We start from the raw sequence: 22,207 nt of genomic DNA on the forward strand, positions 1-22,207 counted from the left end.
GAAATCAAAGAGGTACCTTTATATATGTGTGTGCACATTAACTGCAGCGAGCTAGCACAAGATTTGCAATAGGAATGCCTGCTCTGAAAATGGCAAAGGCAACTTATTATCAGGACGAACGTCCTTATGCAGCATCTCAGGGAAGGCTCTGGCCACCTCTGATCAGATGTCTTTTTCTTGGAATGCTGTTAAGCTGTGGTCATCAATCCTATTTAAGGGAAGGGAAAAAAGCCTTCGTATCACTGCTTTCCCTCTTCACTCGATGTGACATAACATACCGGCACATTAGCACAGGCAAAAGAAACGGAGCCTGGCTGATAATGGCCACGCTCAGGTATTTATTAAGCAGCCCGGGGAAGGAGGCACCAGGCGCAGAAGATGACTACGCAGCTTGTTCATCGAATGCCTGCAGCAGCAGCAGCTTCCTACTACCTAGAGGTTTCCTTAAAATCCCTCCACAAATGCTCTGCAGCCAGCGTGTAAAAGCAACCACTTGCCTTGCTCTGATTGCCCACTTGAACTTTTCAAGAAGGTTGCACGTATTTACCATCGATCTACAGTACCGTGTTGCCAACAGACTTGCGGCAGAAAGACTGCAATGCCGACTGCGGTACTTACGCGATCCACGCGCCCCTTTGCCGCTACGCCTCAGAAGGGTGCGTAGGGAGGTACGGCGTTATCCCCACTTACTGGTGGGCCTTGGGGGTACAGGCAAACCACCTGGCTTAGGAGCTTGTGCTGCCACTGCCCGGGCTGTCGGCAAGAGAGAGATCACAGATGATTACTTTGACTTCTTGGCTACTTGTCCAGATTGGTAAAATCAGTTAAAGGACAAGGCGATTTTCCTGATCGTTAAGGCCTAGGCAGGAGCTGGAATTTGGCCCACGTTGGTTGTTCAAATGCTTCACTGCTGGGCACTGCTACAGGGTTTAGCATCACTGCCTTCATTCTCTCTCCGTGGCTTCATCTTTTCTGTGCTCTGTACACATAAGCACACACGGACCATGAGACTCACAATGAACTCTCATAATACCGGCTGTCAGCAGCTGACTTGGAGTCAGGAAAAACATGCTTCAGCAACAGGTCATGTCTATAAATATGGCAAAACTGATTATTCCAAGAAGGGTTCCCCTTCCTCTTAAAATTAGCAGTGTATACAGTTGGATAACTCAATGTAAACACATCGCTCTGAATTTCACCAGCTTCACTATCGAGCACTGTTGCACTGCTATGGAAGGAAAAGTATGAATCCTGTATGAAGTCTCTACTATAACAGATACTAAATCTGACATGTGAAAAGTTTTATGGTAGTGTTTTTAGAAGAGTGAAAATGAGAGAGAAAAAGCGTGAAGCCTAAAACCAGCAACACACTAAAGGTTACAAGAGAAATGTTAAAAAAGTGTTCCTATGGGAAATGGGGAAGACAGCTGAAGCCCCTCATGTGACCAAGGCAGTGGGCAAGCTCCGATGAAGAGTCCAGGAGAGAAAAGGGGCAGGTAGTTGTAAGAGAGGACAAGGGAGGTAATGACATCCTGGGCTGAAGAACAGGAAGGCTTTCCAGAAAAACTGCTCTGGGTACTTTAAGTAATCATCTGTAAAATATAGGGCAAGAAAGAGTCCCCAGGACTGGCCAGACCTTGGGACTATGTAAGACATATCTCGCAAGCCAGAAGAGCTCAGAAAAATCCTTGCTAGGGCATGCTGCTCCTTTTTTTTTTTTTTGGCAATTTTGCTTCATTCTTTCAAGTCTGGTTTTAAGTAGATATTTCTTTAATAGTTAAAGGTATCCTTAAATCTCACCTAGTTGCCCAGGTTTTCAGAGACAAAAGCAGAGTACTGCATCCACTCAAGTATGGTTGTCCCTCAAAACTGGTGAACGGGACCTCTCCTGCAGCGCCCAGCGGTGCTGCACAACTCAGCAGTACCACAAGGATAATGAGATGCACACCCCCTCATATTTAACGAAGGAACCTGTATGAAAGAGATGTCTTCCAGTGACCACCGCTAGACCGGAGAGCCCTTTAGCATGCAGTAGGAGAGTGGAAAGAAAGGTTGAATGAATCATGAGCGAGCAAAAAAGGTTGTGGCACACCTCCACACTCTTCCATTTCGGCTCTGTAAAGTTCAGCTACGTCCAGGTGATGCTATTGGAACCACTATCGAGAGAGAGAGAAGCAAGGAAGTCTGAATCAATCAGATTCTGTCTAAGAATTCAGCAAAATCCCGCAGCACAACAGAGGATGGAGAAGTTGCCGTTATTTACGCAGGAATAACAAAGAAAGGTGAGTCCGGCAACCTTACCCCAAGCAAAGGAATAATCAGGCAAGCTTCATCCAGCATTGTCACTGGGAGAAAAGGTCAGGAAAAACACAGCCAGATTTCCAAGCAGAAAATTCACTTGTCTCCCAAACCCCTTCCATGTCCTCAGGAGGAAATGCACTGCCAGCTTCTGCAGAGGGAGCCTGCCCTGGAGCCCCATGGGAGCGGAGCAGGGGACATGACAAGTGCCACAGGCCAATCTTTGCAGCAAAGGAGCAACTACCGCTTAACCAATGCAAAACAACAGCCTCAAATGCTCGCACAACGACAAAGCATCAGCAAAAGCCAAATGGGAGATGAACAGAAACATGCTCTCGCATCCAGAGCCATCTGTCCCTCTTCGCTCGTTCTTGTTGTTTTACAAATTGACCTACTGTTCCAAATCCCAGATTTTCAGAAATAGCACTGGCTGAAGGTATTACCAGGAAAAACAATCAGTGTCAGCTAACCAGCATAACTGAGGAACTCTTTCCAGGAGGCTGAGGCGGTGATGACAGAAGCTGGAAAACCAAAATCCCAGAGAGGAGGAAGCACAGGCCACTCAGAAACATAGGCAAGAAGCAGCTGGACCAACATTTGACAGCACAGGTGATGTTCTCTTCTGCCAAAAGCAGGTGAGAAGTTTAACAAAGACCATTCCTGTTTTCTGGTACAAACGGTGCATTTCAGAGGACAAACAACCATCCTTTCCCTGCTCTCCAGACTGGCCTTGGAGTAAAGGAGACCAGAAAACCCAGGAGATTCCTAAAATCTACTGCTGTACCAAATAAACAGCTAGTATTCCCCTGTGAACGGAAAATTCCTTCAATTACTCCTGAACAATTACTGCCTCCCCACCCTGTACAAAGACAAATTTCCTCTCCAAGGTAATTTTTAATATCATAAGTAGGCCTGGTAATGGCAACCCCATTATTTTAATATCCTCAGAGACCTTTACCATCTCTCCCTGTTGAGGTTTTCCCCAAAGCACCCATCCTCATCGTTTTTCAGTCTTTTGAGCCCTTAGTTTCCTATTAGATTGGTATGTCTTCATTGGCCTGACTAGTTTTATTCTGTGTTTTAATCGGTGGTAAGTGAATAACCCCTTCACAAGGTTTTTGGCGGGGAATTTTCTCCCAGCACTGCCAAAGGAGCCATGACTTGCTGCGTGTCCTTCCTCACCCTCTCCTTTGAAATGGGGAAAAAGGAAAACTAGGAAACGCAACAGATGGTCTGAAATCCTCTTCCTGCGAAAAAACATCGCTACGGCAGCTAGCTTAGGCAATATTTCAAATATTTCTGCGTGTGCCAACAGCAGTATCCACGACTAGAGAAGATGAGGAGACTGCTTGTGAAACTCCCCCATAGGCACACTGTTTGCAACAGCCTAGTCCTCTTGTTGAAGGCTCTCTTCTTTTCCCTACTCTAAATCCAATGAGAAAACTAATCTTCTCCAGATTTAAAGCTGACAGGTGGTACATGCATAATTAAAGATGACCTAACAGAGAATGCTCTCATTTCTGGCATATTATCCGACACTTAAGCAAAGCAATTATCAGTAGGCAATCTTTTCTGTCAACAGAGATTGGATGAAACATTTTGCCAGTCAGGAAGATATTGTAATGATGATACATATGTATTTGCAAATACTCCAGCAATATAACATAGACTTAAATCTCTCTTATCTCAGAGAAATGTCTTCATCACCTCTGGAGGACTACAGTAACATCTTCTCACATTTCCATGTTCCCCCATGCTACTTCCATGGACTCGCAGTACATACTACATACTCCACCTTGCTCCTACTCATGTCAACCTCTTCCTTCAACCCATCTGCACTCCCCAGAAGTCCTGCTGATCCTCCCCACCCAGTCTTACTGCCCTCTCTACCTCCCGCACCCCTTACACCCGCACTAGCTGGTAGATCGTTGATCTGTGCTCCAGGAAACCTTGTCCTCTTGCTTTTTTTCCCCCCCAAAACCAAGAAAAAACCCAGAAAACTTGTCCTCCCTCTTTCTTACTCAAAAGCAAACAAAATCCCAACTCCTCCAACAAAACCCAACCAAGCATCCACCAAATACCCTCTTCTTCGCCAGCAGGTAGCAGCCACCTGAGGCATGTCAGGTGTTGGGCTCTACATTGCTCTCTTTTTCTCTTCATTATAGCTCTTGCGACAAGGACACCTGTGGGGAGGAATTATGGACCTCGCAATGGACTGTGCCCATTGTGAACAACCACATCAACTCATCGTGGACCACGAGCTGAACACCTTTCCCCCAGGAGCTATGAAGGTGGTGAGTGGCCTTCCTCTCCCCAGCTTACAGTTGGGCCAAGCGCAAGCAAAGATCGGTTGGGAATTTTATGTGGAATCAACCCAAAAGCCTATGCTAGAACTAGGAGCATCTTCCCTGCTTTTTGGTTGAACAAGCAGATGGCACTGCCTCCCAAAATAGCAATGTCACCCATGCAGTTTGAAAGAGGCAGAAACTTTTTAACCTAAACTCTTAAAATGCTTCCTTCAAGCACTGTTTTGCAATGAATCCAGAAAGTGTTCTGTGCCTTTTTTTTTTCTCCTAAGAAGGGATTTTTTAAAAAGGATCTTTTGGGGAAGAAAAACAAGGAGAACAAAAAAAAATTAGGAAAAGGAAAGCCGAAAAAGGTGAGTGGTTTTCTTAATTCGGGGGAAATTAGGATTGTGAGAAGTATTATAAACTGTAATTACATACACACACAGGACTGCACTTTACCTTACGAAAGAGCTGCTCTTAGGATATAAAATTGCTTTAATATTGCACTAAGACAAGTGTTTTAAAAAAATGGCTTATGATAATGGATTTTCAAAGCAAAAATAAAGCTCCTTTTCCCTGAGAATAGGGCTTTAGAGAAGGGAAACTCCACAATGCCAGTGGTTTGCATTTTGCTGCATTTCACAAGATCTCTCATTATTTAAATTCCAATGTATTTATGTCATACACGGATAAACGATCTTATTGTTCAGAACATGTCTTTATATGAACATCTCTGCTGTTAGAACTAGCATTATTTTGCTTTTTTTTTTTTTCCCCTCTCCCTACCAAGTCAGAACAAAAGTCTCTTTTACTGCAGTTTTGGGAACTTCATGCAAATGGCAGTTTTTACACATCAATCGTCAGTTTAATAACACTAATGATAAGAGGGGAATTAACGGTAATGGGCTGACTTTTTGGCAAGCAAATCATAGTTTATAGAGAAGTTTTTGCTATGTCAAACTTTATAGCCCTGTGTTATCAAAAGCACGAGCAGTGAGAATTAAGATTAAACCATTGATTCGTTAGCAAGTTGGGCTTACTGAACCACAACTTTCCTGCACAAAGATTGATAATTTAAAAATCCATTGCACAAGATAGGAAGAGATAACGATAGTCTTTTGGGACAGCAGGGAGCCATTTACACAACAAAATAAATTTGCCAGGGGATACAGATCTGACTGAGCAGGCTCAATATCTCTCTCAGTTAGAGCAATACTGGTTAGTCTCTCAGTCTTCCCTAAGGGGAAGAGTTTGGTCATTCCAACTCCTGCTCTACCCCATTCTTGCAATCACGGTACTTTGCAGCATTTAAAGTCCAGTCTTGCATCCACTGCTCCCATGAGTGACCCCAGTGACTTCACAGGTGCTAGTTATAGGCGTTTGTGCCGCAGCACCAGCGTGGGAAGAGGAAAATGGCATCATATGGTTAGCTAGGGCAGTGAGAACAAATGGGTCTTCTGTGGATTGATGGATGACTACAAAGAGACACATTTTGAAAACGTGGCTTGATCATGGCCGCAGGAATGACACTGAATATTAGGAAAAGCATTTGCTTTCCCAACATGCAGGGAAAAAAAAGCTGTGCCAAAATGCCAGCTTTTGACACAAAATACCACAGGAGAAGTGAGCGACGGCAGATTTTTAATACTACTACAAACGTGTGCTTAAGCAGGCATAGTAGTTTCCCATGGCAATGATGGTAAAAGGACAAACTGTACATCTCTTACATCTTAACTCCCCTTTTTATCCAGACAGACGGATAGACACAGTCCTACACCCTGAGCCACTCCAGCCCAGTTCTAATACGGGAAGTGTAGATAAAAATGACACTTTGCTTCCTCCCACTCACCTTTGGCTATGATCAGGACCCGCTAATAAATTGCCCTACTGTTGAATCCCATCCCACGTAGGACATCTTTTCCACAGATGCCTCACTGATTTTTCACACTGCCTGGAGGTTTGATGCTATGGTTTCCAGCTGCGGGCTGTAAGGACGGAATTCTGCATCCTGAGGGCCATTTCCATGGAAGCATTAGAACTGCAACCTTCCCAGAGTCAGTTTGGCCATATTTCCTGGCTAATGCCCCTACAACTTGAAAGAGTATTTCCAGGTAAAGAAGCCTACGCTAAGGATTGCTAATTTAACTGTGCTGCGTGTCCATCCTCCTGCCATGTGTGGGCTTTGCTGAGAATCAAGTTTTGGAGAGGAGAAACGAAGCCCGCGCCCTTATCATTATTTACAGCACGCACTTTCAGTGATGCTTTTCATGAGTAGGCAAGTGGAAAAATATGTTTTTAAGCAGTACAAAGTCTGCTGAAGTTTTACAAGAAGCCCCAAGGCAGGCAGGGCTTATTATGATGTGCCACAGGAATGAAACGTAGCATCTTTGGGGAGAAGCCGTTTTATCGTCAAGCAGCAGTTTGGGAGAACTGTGGGAGCTGGGCTGTCTCACCCACGAGCAAACTAGGAAATGACAGGAGCTTGGAGGTGTTATCTGCATGTAAGGTCAGAGACAGAGAAGCAGTTAAGTCCCGTCTCTGAGGTAGCGCTCCTCTGAGGGTGGATGTAATAGGTCATTACAGAGAAAAAAAAAAAAAAAAAAAAAAAAGGCGAGAAATAACTATTCCACTCAACACCATCACCGCGGCTGGGGGAAGCGAGGTGGTGGTAGCAGTGGGTTTGGGCGGGCACCGAGCAAAATCGTGTAAGGAACACATACGTATGATGTGCCAGCGCGTGTGTACTGAAAGGGATGAAGTCTTTGGATTTTTGCTGCACTGTCACCATGACATCATGCTCCCAGCTGCCTGCATCACAGACCTCGCCATACTGTCTGAGTGCCTCTAAATGAGACCATAAAGTTAAAGTTTGTGTCGCGTGACCTGCTGGTGCTCGCCACAATCCAGCCCCAGACACTGCTGGTGAACGGTAACAACCTTCCTCTCCCCACAAACGTCTGCTAGAATTACCCCATAAGCAAAACCCAGCCCAAAAAGCAAATCCTCAGCCAAATGAAGCAACACATAAAGATCACTGCTTGAGCTGGGAACATAGAACTGGATTTTTCCCAAGCCTGGAGGAGTCCCGATTCCTACTGAAAAAATGGGAGCTCTGCGTGCTCAACCCTTTGCTGCGGGGTGGTATCCACTCCAAACACCATCTGAAAAAATACTGTTGCTTCATCAATACATCTGTAATTCAACCAAAAAAAAATTTTAAAAAGCATCTGAAAAGCTTTGCATGGTAAACATCAGAAAAACACCGCTTTCCAACCCTGCAGCCAGTTGTTCTATAATATCTTCTGCTTTGTGCTGACAACCTTTTTTCCATCCAATCATTCAGACACAATGCCTTCAGGTCTGTCTAAGTAATGTAATTTACTGGAGTGGAATTCCCTCGATACCTTCTGCAGCACTCAGTGACAGTATCATTTATACTCTACACTGTCATGCCATGACACTGATACATCGGCTTTCATCCCTCATTCAGCGCAGAGGGTGCAATTTCACCTTCCATTGTGCCCTTTTGCAGACTGCGCGCACAAATTTCCTCCATTCATTCCTAATTACAAACCTCTGCTGAAATACGCTCATCAGATTTATATTTCTCACTCCAAAGTGTCAATCTTATTTGAAAATTCCAATTTTCCGGAAGATTCATCCATTAGCAGCAACCTCCAAAGCATTCCTTAACCGAGTGCATTAAAAGTGAAGCTGGCAGAGCAGAGAGGCACTTAAAATACACCATCACAGCAGATCTCCATTGCTAATGTTTTTTCATTATTTGAGCAACGGAATAAGGAGCCCGCGACCGGCCAGCTCTGTTCCTCCAGCATGTGACAGGCATAAGCCAGCAGCCAACTGCTACGCCAGGCTCTGCTCCCACGGCGAAGCTGCACCGCATCCGTGAGCATCCGCTGTTCCCCCCCCGGGGTGCGTGGGGGGAGATCGCCGGCTGGCCGGGATCTGCTGCTGCCGCCGTCTCACAGGACCTCCCGTACATCACGGGGAACAGCGACAGCCGAGGTGGCTGTTCAAAGGGCTCCAGAAACTGAGAGCCATAGAAAGAATTTATGACAACTGTAAAAATGCCTGAGTGCAGCTTGTTTGCTGTGGGAAAGTTGAAAAAAAAACCAACAAGCTGGGGGTTTCCCAAGGTAGCAGATCCTCTGCTACGCAACTTAACAGGTTGCTAGAGCATTTCAGCTGAACATCTCAACCACGTTGCTTTGGTCACTTATACTAATTCCAATTTAGCGCCCGCACGCTGGACCGTTCCTTTTGGACTGTGTCCAGAAAACACAACTCCGCAGACTCCATGGAGCGGCTCTGCGAGTGGTTAAAAGAATCAAAAAGAGATCCGTCTACCTCTTCAAGAGAAAGGTAAACACCTTAAAAACCTCATCACCATACAAGGGAAAAAATGAAGAGCCCGGCAGCGGGTACTGATAGTTGCACAACGCGTCCCATGTGCCATCTCTAAAAATAGCCCGTGCGGCGATACCCCTGGAAAAGACCAGCGTGTCTCATCCAGCTGGAAAGTGCGGCAGTGGCGAGCGGCGCGTGAGTGCCGTCACCGCATGACGCACTCTCTCCTGCCGTTTATCTTCAAAGCCATCACGTTTGAACTCATCTGCATCAGGCGCAGCAGTAGAAAGAAGGGGGGGGGAAAGAAAAAAACCCACCTCTACTTCTGTATCAAAAAGGGAAAATTCCACAGAAAAAATGACAACAAACATTTACGCTGCTTGTCAGCATCTGGTCACCTACAGGACTGGGACATGCAGGCAATTGTAACAGATGTAATTCCCTGCAGCAGCCACCACTGTGAAAACTAATTACTGCTGAAGTTTTGCCCATTCCCATCTGAAATATTTAAAACCTTGATTACTGCATTAGCTCTCTTGCCTTTCATACTCTGTATCAAGGCGCACACTGATGTAAAAGCAGAAACGCGTTTCAGCAAAAAGGCAAAAGTAAGGCAGCAATGACAGACGCTGAGCTCTCCTTCTAAAAAGAGAGGGAGGGTTACATCGAGATAATTTAAAGGGATTACATATTGCATAATAAAAGACTCACCACCGACAGCATGGCTAGTCCATGGAACAAGTGCGTGTGCCTCTAAGTGCCCCCAGCACCCCACATCCTCCTCGCCACGCGGTGTTACTCAGAGCGAAAACCTATTGTCTTACGCAGCCCGATTCTCAAACGCAACACCTCTGCTACCCCGTCAAGCCTGGAAAACCTGGAAAGGTCACGAAGTGACGAGAATGCAGTGAAGTTCAAGCTGCCGTGCAGCAGAAAGCAAGTTTTCAGCCTCTACCTTTGGTTCTGCAGCTCTTGGATAGATGCTTTCTCTACTGATCCATCACAAGAATGACATCAAACCGAGAAGCTTGACATGCAGAGGCACACTCATTCTCTGGAAATGCCACGGCTACTTAACAAGCGAAGCTGGGACAGCACCAAACCTTACACCACGAAGTTACAAATTTCCCTGCACACGCTGACAACATCTCTCTTTAATGTTTCTCTTGGCCATGAGCTGACATATCAATTAATGTGGTCAGAACAGATTTAGTAGCTCAAAATACTGCAACTAATTTAGCAGATTCCTAACACATGCAACTACCTGGAAAAGCTACCGAGACAGCATATTTCAATACCGTCACCTTACAAACCAAACCTAAAGGATTTTATGTGCCAAAAGTTAACACTGAGAATTTGTTTCTTGATGCTCAGCAGTTTTGTACAGATTTCCTTTTTCTTTCTTTTTCTTTTTCCTTTTTTTTTCATTTTCTTTACCAGAAGATGAAGTTCTGGATCCAGAGTTCCAAGTTACACCAGCGAAGTTTTGGAGGGCAGATTTTAAAGATCTTTCAGTCCTCTCCAAAGCTGCTTTTTCCAGAGAGCAGAACAATTCTGCTTCCAAAATTCTTTCATCACCACCTCTTACTTACGCACTTAAGCCTAAGTCCTTTTTTTTTTTCCTAATAAGAAGTTGATGAATTAACATAGCTAGACCACACCACAAGTAAACTCTGCCTCTCCTTCCAACACAGACCCATTTACAAGCATTTAAGCCTGGGACTCACCAGACAGAGCCGAAGCTGCGTGCAAGCCAGTCATCAGAGCTAAGAGAAGGATTATGCTCGCTCTACAAATTCTGAAGCATTTGAATCTTATTTTTAGTTGTATACAAAGGGCAATAAATGGAAAATCTTATTGTAACCACCATTTTTTCATGGCCACCCACACTTCCAACACCTACAGCAACAGTATATAAATGCAAAAACCCCAGAACTCATGGCTCATCTGAGCAAGGGATGCAAACCAGCTAATTGCTGTTACTTTTTTTCCAGTTTGTATTCAGAGTGCCATTATATTCTGGTTAAACATCAAGGACAGCTATTTGCATGCAGTATGTATCTACCGTCAGGGATCATCCTGGATTTTCATAAACTTTATTATTTTTTTTCCTCTAAGTTAACTTGTAGAGGCTTCTCTAAGTTAGCTGACCACTGACTGATTTCCAAATAATGAAATCGAGGAGGTGCCTCTCCCTAACTCTCACTTTCTCCCCGCCACTGCCCAAGCTATTGAGGTACAAGGAGTTAATGGTTCACTTACCTGTGAGAAATTATGCCGAATACTCTACCCAGAAACTGGTAATTAAAAAAAAAAATCCCTTTACACTCATAATAGTAGAAGAACTTCAAACAAATTACTGTCAAGGATGATTTCATTGTGTTTAAATCCACTTTACTTCAAGTCACTTTGCAAATTAGTCTTTAATTTTATACCTAAAACTCCCATGTCTACTACGATGCTAGTTTACCCTCCTGTCTGTCCTGTGCCTGATTCTTTCCACTTACCAAAAGCAACACAAGCATGAACCTAATTATCATCTGAAAACCTGCAGAAAGCTAACCCAATTAGCTGAATAAAAAAAGAAATAAAGAAAAAAACCTCTATCTTAAGACCAGGGTCAACAAAAGTACAAGTTACGCTACGTCTGGAGATGGGGAGAGTGAACAATCTCATGTCTTTAATTACCTTGCTGTCTCTGAAAATGCAAGTTGTTACAGCCAGACAAGCATCCACTACAACACTTTTACTTCTTGACTCTTTGCAAATCGTAACAGGAAACACGTCCCATAAGCTAACAATCAAAATTTACCAAAACAATTTAAGACAAAGCGTCAGCTTCGGAAAAAAGGACCTTTACCTGCCCTTGCTCATTAATAGCCCGCTAGACCCAATGGCCCATCGCCTTCCCGCAGCCCCCGGCAAGCCGAGCGCAGGGCTGGCCGCTCTCAACGCACGCCGCTGGAATCGGGTGCGTGCTCTTCTGGTGAGGATTTAGGTCGTAGGACCCGTGTGCTGAACGCTGCAGAAGCGCGGGTATCTAAGTATTATGAAAATAAATGGGTCATACACCAGTGAGCTAACAACCACACCACCCCCAAGCCGGGTGCTGAATGACTGTGCAGGGCTCTGCCAGAGGGAGAGGACAGGGTGAACCAGCAGTGAAAACAAAACTGATGCGGTGAGATGGATTTTACTTTTCACTGGTTTGGGTTACAGAGAAAGTTGATCTCACCGTCACCATCTCTCAAGTCTTTTCTTTAAAAATTAAAATAAAGTAAAGCAACACGTGGGCAGGTAAGCCGTCCCGTGGAGATGGGCTGGCATCTCGCCCCCCAACCCCGGTAAGGGGAAGTGCCGCCGGCCCCAGGCGGACGGAGGGCTGTGACTCAGTCCCTCGGGCTGACACACGCACGCACCCGGGCTGTCACCTGCCGCAGCGAAAAATAAAAGTCCTTGCCACAACACGGCAGCCACGTGGGAAACACCGAGTAAACAGATCAATGACACCGTGCGCCCACACCGCCCGTCGCACTGCCGGGGCAATGAACAAACAAACCTGTGGTCAATGGCAGCAAAGGGGAGAGGTGCCAGAATAATTTGGTTTCATACCGCGTGCTGTACTGCAACAAACACCACTGTCCTCTTCCGTCGTACCAGCTAAACACAAGCAGGATGCTCCTCCTGGCCGTACGGCCCACGGTTGCCGTGTGTCCCCAGACGGGGATGCCTCCGGCACGGGGCTCTTGGTCAGAAACGTCCAGAGACGTCGGCTCACCGCCCACACACGTGTGCACGCGCAGCCGCTGTGCGCGAAGCTACGCCAGCGCTTTTCAGACCACACTGAAAATATTTGTCCAGATATATATTTTCATATTTTTTAAAAGATGTATTTTTATATGACTATTTTATATAAAAATATAAACATTTACATATATATATATACACACGCATATGCATATATAAAATAAAAATATATTTAATCAACAGATATATTTGCAGCAAACACTTATCAAAAGCAGTCCCCAGCCACCCAGGCTGGGGGTGCAGCCTGCCTCGGGTACGGAGGCACTGATGGTGCTGGGGAGCACTCGATCACGCTGAGGGACTGACGCAGCGCTGGCAGTGGTCAATGGCTTTGTGTGTTCTCAACAGGGGGGCAGCAGGAGTAACTGGATTAATTAGCAGCAAAGAAGATTTCCCCTAGATCATAGGAAAACACTTTTTGGCCATTGCAAGCATGACAACCAGGACAGGATGCCATGGGAGGTTACGAAGCTCCTTTGGGCAGGAGATGCTTCACATGATGCTGCATGAGGGGCAGAGCCTTGCTATGCTGGTGCCATAAAATGGGTAAGAAAATGCCTTCTCCACTGTAAAACTGGCACTCCAATAGGAAAACATACCACAAAAAATCATGAAATCCAGATATGGCCACATCTTGCATCAAAATCCTGTAGGATAAAACCACCTGTGCCCTCAGCTATGGCCGTGGCACTTGGGAAGTGGGTTTGGTACCTGGAGTTAGGAGTATTTGGTAAGTCAATGTTCAAAGGGATGTGTCTTCACCTTCAGAAATATGATCTCCTTCTTAATCCAATCAAGTTACCTGACCTTTCAGTGCAGATTTAAAAAAAAGACACATTTTTCCCAGGCTGTGGTGGTAGGCGGGTGACAGACATTAAATCACCAAAATCTGCATCTTAAAATTTTACATTATTTACATCTGCCTACAGATGGTGAAGGACAGATTTCAAGAAATCTTATTACAAAAATTTTGAAATATTCTGAAGAACTCATACCTAGCAAACACAAAATTTGTGCACAGCAGTTTCTGAGTTTCAGGTTGCGCTTTTTTTTTTTACCATGAACAAAGCGCTTAAAGGCCATTGCTGAATTCTCAACACTGCATAAGCAATACAAATACAATTTATTAGACGCAGAATGCCATCGATTAGGATGTTATTTTTGCCTCTTTTAAAAGAAAAGACAGAGGGGTAAACCAAAGTGAGAAACGTGAGCAGAGCGTGGAAATTGCTAGGAATCGCCGCCCGTCTCCGCTGGGAAGCCATCAGCCCTGCCCCAGCACCTGCTCCAAGGCACGGCCACATCCCCAGCACCCGAGCAAAGCCCCGTGCGTACGCTGCCGTTAGCCATCGTTCGGGATAACCAACCGTGAGCCGCTCAGCAAAGAGCACGGCTTCTCCCTAATTCCTGTACTTCCTCATTATCACATATGCGGTCTAACCTGCTCATGATTAATTCCCAGGGGACCTGGATAAATGTTGGGTTTTTTTATCTTGACACACGCACTGTAACAGGATTTTGCAATCTGCTCCGTCAGAACGAGGAAGAAACCTTCTGCTTTGAAATCAAACATCAATAGGTATTATTTCTCAGCATCCTAGTAGTATTATAAAAACTAAATAACAAGTGGAAGGAGGGGGAAGGTATACTTGTTTACAAAATACTGTGCAACCTGGGAAACAGCAAGAATACGGTTGTTAGAGCTGGGTCAACCTTGTGCAACTGCTCTTTTCAACAGGGCTAATTAACAAGGGAAACTTTTGTTTCTTTCTATGGGACTTGCTATACAAGGTAATTGTTACAAGCAGGGTTTGTTATCAAAAAAAGCCAGACAGCAGGAAACACTGAGAAACTGAGTAAGCAACAGGCAGCTTGCCCTCACATCTACCTCTGCTGGCACAATCGGTGTGCACAGCAAATGCCATCCCGGCTAACAACCTGCGAAGCGACGCATGTGTTGTCCAGGAGTTAGAGCACACATCGTGTTTTAAAAGTTTGATGTATCTCAAGCACATGACCGTAGTAAAAAAAAAAAAAGAAAGAAAAAAAGAAAAAAAAGAAGGGAAAAAAGGGAAAAAAAGGAAAAAAAAGAAAAAAGAAAAAAAAAAAAAAGGAGAGCACGTATTTGATGATCCTTACACTGGTTTTCAAGTTTGTTTGGCCCTCAGACCGGATTTTACTGTTGGAAATGGAGACTTCTGATTATTTGCAGCACGAGAAGCAGCAGGACAAAACTTCTATGCGCTTCTTGGAATGAGAGAGGGTTTTTTCCATTTATGTCCATCCAGTTTCTGGCTGCTTTTTCAAGTCCCCTATTCTTATTCATCCTTCTGGATGCCATTTTTAAAGTTAGGTCCTCTGAAAGGGTTTTTAATAGTGAATTTGCAAGATGCCTAATGACAAGCTTTGCAAGCACCATGAGAAAAGCCTGCAAAAAATTGTGAATAAGGCTTCCAAACCTCATGGGAATGGTGCTAAGGACTAATGAGCAACGCATTGTTTCTGCCTGCCTAGCTGTTACAACTCGCATTTTCGAGTTCTCTTCCCTTAAAACAAGGATTAGAAACAAGTTTCAAGCCAGATCCAAAATTCTCCTGTAGTCAGATGATTCCTGCTATCAGGAGTCTGATTAATAACTGCACCATATATTGCCAAGCCCACAATGAAATGGCAACGCTCTCCCTTTCTCAGAAAATGAAATCAAATCAACACCTTGTAAGGCCTCTTTGGCAGCGAATTCTCTTACTACCCAGCTTTTCTCCCATTGCCTACTACTTCACTATTATTTTTGCTGATATTCATCACACCAGAACATTTTTTCTCCTCTCTTTAAAAACTGAATTTCCATATGCATTAAAACCCCCTGTCCTACTTTTGCAACACACTTCTCTTGTTTTAAATAATACTTTTAGTGTCGCACAAACAAACAAAGCACCTCAAATGAAGGTATATTTCTAATATAAACTCTCCAGTTCCAAAATACTCCTATTTTTTAAAAAGTAGTATCACAAATCAGTTCCTAAGATTAAAAAAGGTGTCAGTAAGCATTCAAGAAAAACTGACCAGCACCAAGTGCTGTGGTCGGCTTCACTGCCCTGTCCCAATTAATCATTAAACTGTGTTGTATGAATTTACTACTGCAGCAAACGAACAAGGGCAGGAACATGCACAGTGCCACACTGTAAACCACAATTTTGTATTATCTCTGGCTCAGGCAGCCTTTTGCCAAGCTGCTCTATACCACCATTCGAAAGATAAAAACCTCCTAACCACAATGAGATTTGCTTTTATTTAAAAAATGAATGCAATAAAGTTGTGCTCAAGCCTTTGGCAGCTCTGGGGTGTCCCACTCTCTGGACAGCACAGGCCACCACATCCCTGCCATCCTTATAATGGTCCAGAGGCTTCTTCCACCTGCAGATCCATCCCAGAATTAGGGTTAGAACTGCTGACAAGTTAAAAAGGGTCAAAACAATTTCTCCCCTGTAGAATAGCCCAGTCGTGCCAGACTGACGCTATGCGAGGTTTCAGAGGAGGATTAGCCATGATGGGGGAGGAAATTTGTGCACAGCACCACAGGCGCTCCCCATCTTGGGAGGAAAAATCAAAGCACGTAACACACACGCACCAGGAGCTACTACCCAGACGGAGGAGACAGGAAGGGGTCTGCAGCCCCCTCAATCCCCTTTGTCCCTCGTAGATCTGTGCGTGGCTTTCTCCACCCTCCTATAGCCAGGTGGAGCAGCTAACTCCACCTGGAAGGAGCTGGAGGTGGCAATGAAGGTACTACTGATGCTTAAAGAGCCTTTCGGGGCAGCAGGATGAAAGGAGAAGCAGCACCAGGGCTCCTCTGAGGGAAGCGTTCTGAAAACCCCAAAGGATGAGGATATGGGTTTTATCATGGGAAAAATACAGGGATACCTGCAGTCCCGCTGTGCAAAGGATGGCCTCCAAACTCACACGGAGCACGTGTGGCTTCAGCACAGCACACCAAGGTAAGTGTACACACGCTTACCCAGTTGTGGAGAAAAACGAAGCGTAATTAGGGGGATGGGGTGAAGAGAAGCTATTTTAAGTACTTCTTGCTATGGTTTACTATGGTAGCAGAACACTTAGAAAAGCCTTCAAAATGACAATCACCATTTAGGTTAAAAAAGCAAGTAACTACTTCAATAACAATTTATTCACCACCTAATGTTTGCTGTTGAATTACAGCTTTTACAGTATTTTTCTAAAGTACGATGTTTACTGCCTCCACCTTGCCTCCCCAAGACCTTTTTTTTCTTTTTTTTCCTTCTTTTTTTCTTTTTTTTTTCTTTAAATAGAAAGGAATTTGAATCATGACTTACATGTAACTTTTCTAGGTTCTGTGCTGGCTAAAATGTTCTCACGATGCAGGGAACAGGATCAATGGAGAAATTAAGAGGCTGCAGCAATCCATTAAGAAGTAGCCCTCCAAACCTTTGTAGGGCAGTGTTCTGGCAAGTCAGTCGATAGCAACCTAAAATAAAACAAAGGCAGGCATTAAAAAATTCAAGCACTGAATATTCACAAAACCCCGCTTTTTTTTTCCTCTCTTCTAATTCTAAAAGCAGTTTAGGGGCCTTTTTTTTTAAACATGGAAGGTCTTTATGTCAAACATGATGATGACATGATGCCCATTACATACGTCCTCTTACCTTTAAGCTGTAGACACCTTACAACAAAGACTATGTTTTTCTTGCATTCATACAGCACCCATATGAGGCCCCTGAGAAGAATTACAGAACAGATAAACTAACAGTTTTGTGATTACCAGATCATACTGCAGGTATGTGCGTACTTACGCACACATACTGAGAAATTCTTTACGATGAGGGTGGGGAGGCACTGGAACAGGTTGCCCAGAGAGGTTGTGGATGCCCCATCCCTGGAAGTGTTCAAGGTCAGGATGGACGGGGCTTTGAGCAACCTGATCTAGTGAAAGATGTCCCTGCCCATGGCAAGGGGGTTGGACTACATGAGCTTTAAAGGTCCCTCCCAACCCAAATCATTCTGTGGTTCTATGAAACTGCATGTCGCACCAGAAGGGTGTTCTAATAAAACTAGCAAAATGATCTAACAGACTTTAAATAACAATTAATACTGGCTTTTGTCAAAGCTTCGCTTTGATTTCATCAAGGAATTTAAATTAGGAACATAAAATTTGTTCCTTTCTTTCTGCTTTAGTCTGGGGAGCTTCAGAGAAGCAACACCATCAGCGCAGTTCAGTATCCCCGGGTTAATGCGATGTCATCATACTCCTCCATCCACCCTACAGAAAAGCTACGTGTCATGCCAGTCCGTGCCAAAAGAAAATCGGAGAGGGAGTAAAGGGTTCGTGTGCTCACAGCAAATGCACCGTGCTGCCACTGCCGTGCAAGGGGCTCGGGGCTCAGGCCTCGGAGGGGAGGCACTTTGGGACAGGGAGGGCTGCTGAGAGCAGAGCTAAGGACGGGGGGCTGGAAGAGGGGGTGCACCGCCTGGCCCCCGAGTGCCAGCATCCCCGCACAGCCCAGATCCCACCCAATGCCCAGTCCCAGCTGACTCCGAAAGGGCTTCCCCCATCTACCAAGGAAGCAGTCGTGCTCTGAAGTGGTTGGGGAGGAGGCTGGGAAGGAAATACTTGTGGAAGGAGAAGTAATTAGTTTTAAGTTACAGGGATTTTCAAGTTGAAGTTTTCAAGTTGCCAGTGCCCAACACTTTACTGTTCTCCTGGAAAAAAACATTTGAATGCTTAACTACTATTTACTTGAATAAAGTTGGCAATTGGGAGTGGAAAGGAAGATGATTTTCTTTTGAACAGAAGGGGACAGCAGCAGTACAAGCAGTGGCACAAATCTGTCTTCCCAGGATCATTGCAAGGGCTGCGTCTGCAGAATTACCACAAACTAAAGCTAGATAAAGGGGGAGGTGAGGGGAAGTAAAATAAAACCCAAAAGTTTACATTTTTTCTAAAACTACTATTATTTTTCTGAAACTGGCAAAATGAACTCTTCAGGAAAAACTTCTGGTTTCTCAAGAAATGACTACTGACTCCATAGAAAAGTAAAAAAATAACACAAAGCAGTGCAAATGAAAGAGGTTTGGTTATTGCTTTTGTAAGTACATACTTGGTTAAAAAAAAGCTCAATACCTTCTGAGCACTGAAGCTAATACATTTAACTCCAAGCCTTGTAGAGAACTGGATCACTTATGAAAAGTAGGTTATTTCTTCGGGATGGCACCCTCCTAGATGGTTTACCAAAAGATGCTCAAAATATTGCTGCCTTTAAGGATTACTTGAAAAGAATGAGGCTACACTAGGAACACAATGCTTGTGTCTCTTCAGTTCACGTAATTTTCTCCAACTGGGCATAACATTCATTGACAGACTGTAAGAGGACCAAATATTTATGGTCCCAAATATACATTATCTAAATTGCCTATAAAACTAAAAATATAAACTCCAAATCTGTTCAGTCATAAATCACTGGTAGAACAAAAATAACTGTTGCTTACTCAATGGCCAAAGGACTAAAACCAGGGAAGGCTCTGTTTTTTCAAGGACAAGTTAGTTTTCTGAGCTAAAATTGCACTTGTCAGGGCATATCAGAAGGAAAGAAGAATAAACATAAATGGGGAATAGGGAAATAAGAAAAAAAAAGAGGGGGAGAGACCTGCAGTGCCATGCTTTTCTGAGAAGGTGTGATTGATGTTCACTGCTGTTGAAAGCATGAGGCTGCATCCCAAACATTTCATTCCCTTCAGCAAATGTCTCACTCTGTATCTCGCCCCATGTTCCCTAGAGATTCTTGCCTTACGTGGGACGATCCAGCCAGCATCAGGTTTTACACATGATCTAAAACATGAAAGCAGGAATCTCTCTGCCCTGAGGTCAGCTTAGGGTAGATTGAAACCTAACCCCCTGCCTACGCTCAACACGAGGGCTTCTTCATGCTTTCCATTCGATAAAAGAAACTTCTTTCTGAAATAGGCAAATTATTAAAAGCAAAACTGTCGCTACAGCTGTAAACTTACAAGAAATACATGAAAACTGAGCTTATACAAGATAAAGAGCCAATGGTGCATCTACTGAAGAGATGTTTCAGCATTTTAACATGCTGACCGGCCAGGTTTACAGCACGGGAAGAGTCGGATCCTTGGCAGGGGAAGATGCACTCTCTGCTCCAAGGCTTGCTCACATCAAGGTCTGAGCTCTCAGCACAGACCTGCATACGTGGGCAATCAGTTATAGGATCACAAGAGGCCACGAAATCATTGTTCAGTGTCAACTTGAAGACCCAGTTCCTTGAGTCATGGGAGGTGCAAGGAAACTTTCTTTTAAGAAGAAGCACCTACCTTCACAGCTGCGTAGAAAGCTAGCAAAATAACAATACTTCAAACCAGACATGATAAGCTTTTTTTTTTTAAACTTACATTGTTACCTCTTGTACATTTTTGAACCAGGTTATGTTTTTTTCCCCTTACTGAGGGCTTCCAGTACTGCTTGGCGGCTCAAGTTAGCACTGAAGAATGCAAATGTAAAGGAAGATGCACCAGACACCACAATTGGCAGAAGGAAGCACGATGCTAAAAAAGTATTTACTTCAAGAAAACACCTTCCAGCTTGGATTTCTGTTACACGGAGGGTGTGTTTCAAAGAGAAGTTTTGTTGTTAATGTAAAATAATGACAGCTTTGATACTTAAGAGGAGGAAAACTGATAAGTTCTTCAGTTTGCAATGAACGAACAAAGAAATATGCTTTGAGAAGAGCATGATGAATGTACCTGCGTATTACTCTGGTTAGCATGAAAGATGTTTCAAATACAGTAAATCATGTAACCATGCTCAAGAAAACCCAAAAAGCTGGGACAGTGAAGGAGGCAAACAACAAATACACAGCGGGGTTAGCAAACAGACCAATGTTCATAACGGGTGCGTAAAATTAGGGCTAAGTAAAATGAACCCACACGACAAGACAAGTTGGTGAGCTTCTCACAGATGCAGATAGGAGAAAAAAAATATTTAAGGAAGGCTGCACACCAGCAAGCAGGAAGAAGTGAGCACAGAAGTGCAGAGCTGGTGATTTCTGAAGCGACACCTCGCTTGGTGGAGTGCAATACTTCTTACACAAACGTGTGCAGAAATTCGCCCCAGTGAAGTCAAGGATCCCAGTCTGTTATATGCAATACCATCACAGATTAGCAAATGTGTTTTCTTTATGTTTGGTGTGGTTTTGAGTGAAGCTGGAGAATATTTCTTTCTGGTTGAAACAGCTTCATTGGAACATTTGTAGCTTGCAACTGCTTGAAGGATCGCCTGAGGCTGAGAAGGCATTTGCAATGCTCCTGACATCTAGTACAGGATCCCTCCCTGAAATCTGTAAATTAAACCCAAGATGATATCGATACCTGTGTCAGAAAAGACGCATGGCCTGGCTTCACTATCAGTGCATTTAATTTCCTCCTAATAACCTGCTCGGTTCTTCCAAAGAGAAGGAACATGCTCATCCATCACTCCTGCTTGTGCTCACATGCACAGTTTGGCCAGAGGCAGCCAAAATCAAGAGTATGAAGGGCACAGCAGCTCCTTCCCCACCACCTGGAGGTGGGACGCAGAAGACCACCGCAACCACGGAGTTATGGACCAGAAGCAGGGAGACACCCACTCAGGACCGCGAGGACCAGCTCTGCAGCGTGTCCCTATCTGGGCGAGCTGTGTCAACAGTCAGCGGAGATGAGATTGAGCTGTTCGTTCAGATAATGGCAAAACCACGTGAGGGATCAGTCTGGCTAGAAACCACGACTGAAGTCATCAGGAGGAGCAGCGAGATAACCGCCGCTGGCTGACTGAAGGGGAAGGCAGCTGCTGCTGCCCTGCGCTGGCCAGGGAAGCGCTCCAGGGTCTGCAAGCTGGATTTTCCCCTGCTACACTTAACAGCACCAACTGGGCTTAAACGGAAAACCCTCAGAGAGGCTGGGGGATGTGCGTGGGGGGAATTTTCCACCCCCTCTGGTCCTCTGGTTGCAGTTAACTTTGTGACACATCAACCAGGCTAGGCTGGGAGAGGTGGGAGACTAGTTCAAGAGCATCACCGCAGGAACTTGTAAATCTTTTTATGTAAAATCTGAATGACTTTATCACTGGAATATACTCGACTTAAAATAAAGCCACCCTTGAAAATATTTTATCTTGGTGGTCTGACTCATGAAAGAATGGCTAGGTGTAACGGGAAAGTTAATATACACTGTGAGAAAGATCCCCGTACAACAATGTTACCAAATGACACAACCTGAATATTTATGCCCCACACAGTAAAACCAGTACACAGTGAAAGTCACGCCTGACACCTGTGTATCAGATCTGATGAAAATTCAGATATCTGGCACATTTCTCCAGATACTAGTCTCCAGGACTAGAGATTTTGGTTAATACACATGCAAAC

General features: G+C 44.4%; 1 protein-coding gene across 10 annotated transcripts in view; it reads right to left on the reverse strand.

Annotated features, from left to right (window-relative positions):
- The window catches only part of BACH2 (BTB domain and CNC homolog 2), a 198,460-nt gene that overhangs the window by 72,450 nt on the left and 103,803 nt on the right, over positions 1-22,207 (reverse strand). For all 10 annotated transcript variants that reach the window (XM_054820170.1, XM_054820174.1, XM_054820176.1 and 7 more), the window contains one exon: positions 17,111-17,262. The gene's annotated coding sequence lies outside the window, so the exon portion shown is untranslated. The remainder of the gene's footprint in view (positions 1-17,110; positions 17,263-22,207) is intronic.

The sequence above is a fragment of the Grus americana genome, chromosome 3 (assembly GCF_028858705.1).
Source record: "Grus americana isolate bGruAme1 chromosome 3, bGruAme1.mat, whole genome shotgun sequence".
NCBI classification, from domain to species: Eukaryota; Metazoa; Chordata; class Aves; order Gruiformes; family Gruidae; genus Grus; species Grus americana.